Source organism: Pinus tabuliformis, chromosome 6 (genome assembly GCF_031772625.1).
Source record: "Pinus tabuliformis cultivar Carrire ecotype Pingquan chromosome 6, CPIR1, whole genome shotgun sequence".
NCBI lineage: Eukaryota > Viridiplantae > Streptophyta > Pinopsida > Pinales > Pinaceae > Pinus > Pinus tabuliformis.
In genome coordinates this window covers 144,496,378-144,502,377 of record NC_142292.1, presented here as the reverse complement: position 1 = coordinate 144,502,377, position 6,000 = coordinate 144,496,378, and positions in this window count along the sequence as shown.

Below are 6,000 nucleotides of genomic sequence, written 5' to 3'. Positions count from 1 at the left end.
ATTTCCATACTGCAAGGCCATTAGCCCCTCTTTCCATGTTGGATTTAATAAAGAAGGGGAATAATCTGTCAAGTGCCCAGATTACCAAAATTAACCAGTTATTTGTACAGCCAAGCTCTGAAGCTATAAGGACTCCCCCTATTGGATATCATTACCTGAATGACCTGGGCAGAATGCTAGTGGATTTGATCAGCTATGTCCTAGGATACAAGGGAATTGAGGATGTTGATGGCACTATAATGGCAATGCTGTCCATGTTTTCTCCTGGAAAGCCTCCAGCTGTACACTATGACTATGCCACCTATATTGCAGAAAAGATCCATGAACAGCTGATGAATCTACCAAGGGAAAGGGTTTTCAGATACACCTCATACATCTACCACATGTTCTTATTTTATCAGCCAGACAGTTTCTCCATTCCCCTCAAGAAACTTAATGCCCAGGGGAATCCAAGGTCAGTTGTGTTTTGGACTCCAGTTTTCCATCATGTTTCTCAATCGCCATACACATACTGTGAATTTATAGACCTGTTCATTCACCCAGCTATGACATTGCTGTATGGTGTCCCTCCTCCAAGGTTAACCGATGACATGCAGAGAATTCTCCATCCCTCCAAATCCTACAGCATTGGTGATTGGTATTTTTACCAACACCACACAGTGATTAGAGTATATGGCTGTGAATTGGACCCTTACAGGCTACCAAGATATGTCCCTATGAGAATGGTTGCCCTAGAATACTTCAGGCAGTTTGGATATGCTGACTACATCCATTTCCAAAGCAAAAACAAGAAGGTACAACTGAAGGTAAGGAGCCAGCTAGGCCCTTTTTTGTACAACAAAAGAGAGGAGGGATGGAAGGAGGCAGATATGATCCTAGCAGGCCTTAAATTGCAAACCAGTTTCAAATGGTCACCTTATGACCGTAATCATTTTATTTCCCTCAGGCAGATAAAACAAAAATTGGGTAACTATTCACATGTTAGGCTGCCCCATATTGAAAAGTATGCAAATTCTTTAAGCTGGAAAGAGGGCACTTTAGAAGAGCCAATCTCTAGAGAGCAGATACTAGAGAGAGAGGCTAGGAATATGCAAAAGGAGGCTGACTTGGAAACTTGTGGACAGGTTTCCTTATCATATCAAAGGCAAATTGGAGCAGCGACCTCTTCTTCAACAACACATCAGCAAGCTGCCATGGACACTCAACAGACAGGCAGCAAAGGCAAAGGAAAGCAGGTGGAACAAGAGCAACCACCTCCCATGACTCAAGACCAAACAGATAAAGAGATGGAACAGCAAGAAACAGTGCAGCAGCAGGAAGAGCAACAGCAACAACAGGAATCACAGCAAAGAGTAGGGCAGCATGACATAGAGCAGCCCACACATCAAGAAGGGGTAGTTGAGGCCCCAATTCTCACTGAGCAGCAGGCTCAAAACACAGTACCTCCCAGGCAAGAAGCAGTTAATGAAACCTCAGTCCTCCAAACTCCACAAAAGGAGGATGTGAGCAGGAAAAGGGATAGAGACACTCCCTTGACTACATCAACAAGTCATGGTGAGAAGAGGCACAGGATGAATCCCCTTTCAGAGGAAGAGATGCCTATAGGGCAATCTTTGGGTATGGGCCCGCCCAGTTTGGAGGCATCTGCAAGTTCCTTCCAACAGGAACAAGAGAGGACAGTGGGAGGAGAAGTCAGCTCCTCTAGCCAGTAGAGAGAGGGTGAACTGAGCATTAAACAGCAGTTCATCGAAATAAAGAAAAGAAATGAGCCCATAAAGATACAGCTGTATAACCATTTGTTGAAAATGGCTCCCACCAACCAACAGTGACTAATGTCTGCATATGATGTCCAGGAGGGAAAGATGATCATGAGTCACCTCATACCAACTACATTGCAGCCACAGTCCCCTTCAGATTACTTAAGGACCAATCTTGAGGTCCTAGCCAAGGACATCCACCCAATGGATAAAATTGAATTGCATAAACAAACAGGTGAGATGGTCTATGCTTCCTTGGCAGACAAGACATTAGATAACTACAGGCTGGAAAATAGCCTTAATAATACAGCTGCCCAACTTGAGTTGGAAAGGGCATCTTCTCAAGCAAAGGACAACATAATAAGGTCCTTAGAAGATATAATTATTGAGATTGGGCATGATCCCAAAGATATCAAGGGCATACAAGAAATATTAAAATTGAGGGATGCAGATATGGCAGCTTTAAGGAGAAAAATCAAACTCCCAGCCACAATTCACCCTCAAACAGATGAAGTAGCTCAACAAAGGCATGACCAAGATGCCACAGCTTTGCTGGTGTCACTCTACAAGCAGCTTATCCAGACACAAGAAAAGCTGGGAGAATTAGAGGCTGCACAGGCAGCATTACAAGCAACTCTGAAACAAAGAGAAGAAGGTCGGACCTCCCAGCCTCCTCCTCAAGTCATTAACCTTGAGGAAGCTCCCCCGACTACTATTCCACCTCCTCAGTAGACTGAAAAAGCAGCACCATCTACTTCTGCACCACCAACAACAAAGCAGGCCCCTAGCTTGGATATGCAAAAGCTAAGGAATGAGATTCAGGCCCTGGAAGCTCAAATGACAGAACTGAATGAGACCAGGGAGAAATTGGCCAAAGTAAATGAAAGATATGACAAGTCCAAGCAGACTGTGGCAGAAAAGGGCAGGGAAATAAAAGCCCTCAAAGACAGGATCAAAGAGCTAGAGAATGAGCTCAAATTAGATAAGGTTGTGGCTGAGCTTAAAATAGTGCTGTGGGCTAACATTGGCCAATCTATTAATGACCAATGGCAGTATATTGGAACAATCCATGAGCAGTTAGAGCTCATTCCAAAAGCACAGACTGAAATTCAGAGATCAAGGGCTGCTCTAAGCAATATGCCTGAAATTGCCACCAGGATGATTAATGTGCTTAACAATAGAACAAGTACTTAGTTGGCTACCATGGGAATTTCAAACAGAACTGAGCACATTCAGTTAATCAAGAGGGTTCTTACACTGAGAAACTTGGTGCAGACATTAGAGAGAAGAACCCAGGACATGCAGACTGAGGTAAACAGGTTTTTGGAGAAGTTTCAGGTATTAGAAAACAGAGGGCTCCCTAGCTTACTGAACAGTGCAGGGAGACTATTCACTCATGAGCAGTATGCCAAAAGGGTTAATGCATTTGCCACAAGTCAGATCAATGAGAAGCCCAGCGCCTCAAAGGAAACAGGGCCAGCCACAGGACAGACTCTCTACAATAGAGTAGAAATTTTATTTTTTATAATGAATGAAATTAAACACCTGTTTGAAGTGCCTCCCAATTTTTATAAATATACAGAGGTAGAGGAGACTATGGATGCAATTCTCAGGCATCAACTACCTACACTAGAATGGTGGACTAAGGCCATACAGATGATTTTATAAACATGAAATCATTCAATAAATTTTGTTCGTGGAAAATGCAAATTGTCATACACAGGACAGTTTAAAAGAATCAGCATGCATTAAAGATGAAAGATGAGCCACCTCAGCAGAACTTACGGCCAACAAAGCAAGGTGAGAAGCTACAGGTGTCCAGGCCGAGAAGCTACAGCAGAGCAGCTCCAAAAGCACATTTCTCAGCATTAATGCAGATCACTCCAACCGACTCAGTGGCCTCCAAAGGCCAAAATATCTTCTGACAGTCATAAAGATGCATTTACTTTGTATTCAATGATGTAATAACTTTCTTATCTAATATCTTGCAAAGTTGGTGAACGTATTCATTTCTGAGATAACTTAGCACTCAGATATTTTGTACAACCGATTGTATATATTTGCCCCTCGCACAAGCTTGCAAGGGTTGTTTTTAATTTCTCTTGAAGAAGTTCTTATGCTGTAATCCTTTCAGAGTTTAATAAAGAAAGTGATGGAATTTCTCGGAGTTCTGAAGTGTTGAATGCGTTCTGGTGTATGTTGAAAACTGCAGGATTCCTGTGTACCTCACAATACAATAAGTTTTCTTGTAACTCTTCCGTTATGTGTTTCAATTTGTTACAATCCATATATGTTTCTAGTTCCTAAAGTATTTAGCAACAAAGAAAAAGAATAACCTTCAGGATTTATTCATGCAATACCCTGAGTTCAATCTATGTTGCTAATGAATGTTTTCTTCAGCTATAATCTTGATAAGTGTAATTCTTAATTGCTGCACTTTCAGAATATATCTTTCACAGTGACCTTTGTTTCAGGAATTCAAGTTTGCTCCTGAGCATCATGTTTCACTTTCACATCACCAGCTTAATGGAGAATTCTTAATTGCTTTCTGTTGGCTGACCATACATCGCCACTTAAGTTTAAATTTTGTTTGTTTGAGATATTCAATAGGCCCTGCAGTCTGAACATCATCACTCCAGCATTTCAAAACAGTTCACAGCTCTAGACTCCATTGCCCAATGATATACTACTCTCTGAACACTACATATTAAGCACTGAAAGAAGTCCTTCAACCAAAACACAAATCAAAACCTGAGCATAATAGCTAGCCTAAAATACTATCAAAACATAGACAAATCATAAAGAGAGAGCCCTCTCTGATTACAGTTTGGCTAGAAACTGTAATCCAAAGATTGGTTAGTGGTTACCCCGGTCGTATTCCCTTGGGAGTCATAGGGAACAACCTGGGTGTTAACATAATTGGCGACTCCACTGGGGACTTCCTCAAGATTTTCTAATATCTGTTTATCTCTTGAAAGCTGCTCATTTCCTTGCTGCTAGCTTTGGAAAATATACAGTAAGGTCAAAATCTTGTCTGGCCTCTGTAGACACAAAAATATCCTGCAAAATAACATAAAGAAGTTTAGAAATTGGCTCCTAAAAGGAAAACCATACATACTAGGTCAAATCCTGACCCAGAACCACCAGCTGTTTTTGAAAATCCTAATATAATCCCTAGGATCATGAGGAAGCAGCAGGGACAACAAACTCTTGCTGACTGAACTCCTGAAATAGGTTATCCAAACCTTGTTCCAACCCCAATCAAGGTTTTGTTTCGATCTACCCTTGATTCCCCCAGTTCCCCTTCTACATCTCACAGCCCTCCTTTCACACCCACATCCACTGCACATACTCCCTTAACCAACATCCTAGTTTCTACCCCTCCCATTAACCCTGCTACACCAGTCACCCCGGTCCCATTCATCCCTGTCAACCCCTTAAACCCTGTGAATATGGCTAACAGATATGCACCCTTGCAAATACCAGCTAATGCTGCAACTCTACCCCAAGATTACCAAACCAAAATCTCATATTTTGACTCCAATGGCCCTTTGACAGCTGTTCAGCATGCCAAAAGGATGCAAGACCATTTTGAGACCTATGAAATAGATGATGACAGTGTGAGAATGAGGATGTTTGTTCAAAGCCTAACTGGGGATGTAAGAACTTGGTTTAGATCCCTGAATGCAAACTCCATCACAACTCCTGATGAGCTTTATCAAGCCTTTACCAGCAGATGGGAGAAAAAGAAGGATCCTCTGCACATACTTGGGGAATATGACACTATCAAAAGAGGTCCCCAAGAGACTGTTTTGGAGTACTGTGCAAGATTCAACAATGTATATAACGCAATCCCACAAAATTTAAGACCCCCTCCTGATTTAGCTTTGTACAAATTCCCTGATGGTTTTGACCCTGACATGGCCTATCAGTTAAAGGAAAGAGACCCTCAAACCCTTACAGAGGCCCAAAGGGTTGTTGTCACAGTGGAAGCTAACCTGATTGCAAAAAGAAACAGGGCAAGGTTGGAAAAAAGAACAGCCTTCAAAGAAGAACCCTCTGCCTTTGATCAAAAGCTGGATGCAATACTAACTGGAATGAAAAGATTGGGTGATAGAGTGGAATCGGTTGAGAGAAAATCATCATGGGAAGCACCACAGAACAACCCTCCTAGGAATCCAAATTTTAGGAGAACTCAAAACCCAAACGTTGGCAAGGCCAGTGCTGACCAAGACATAAGACC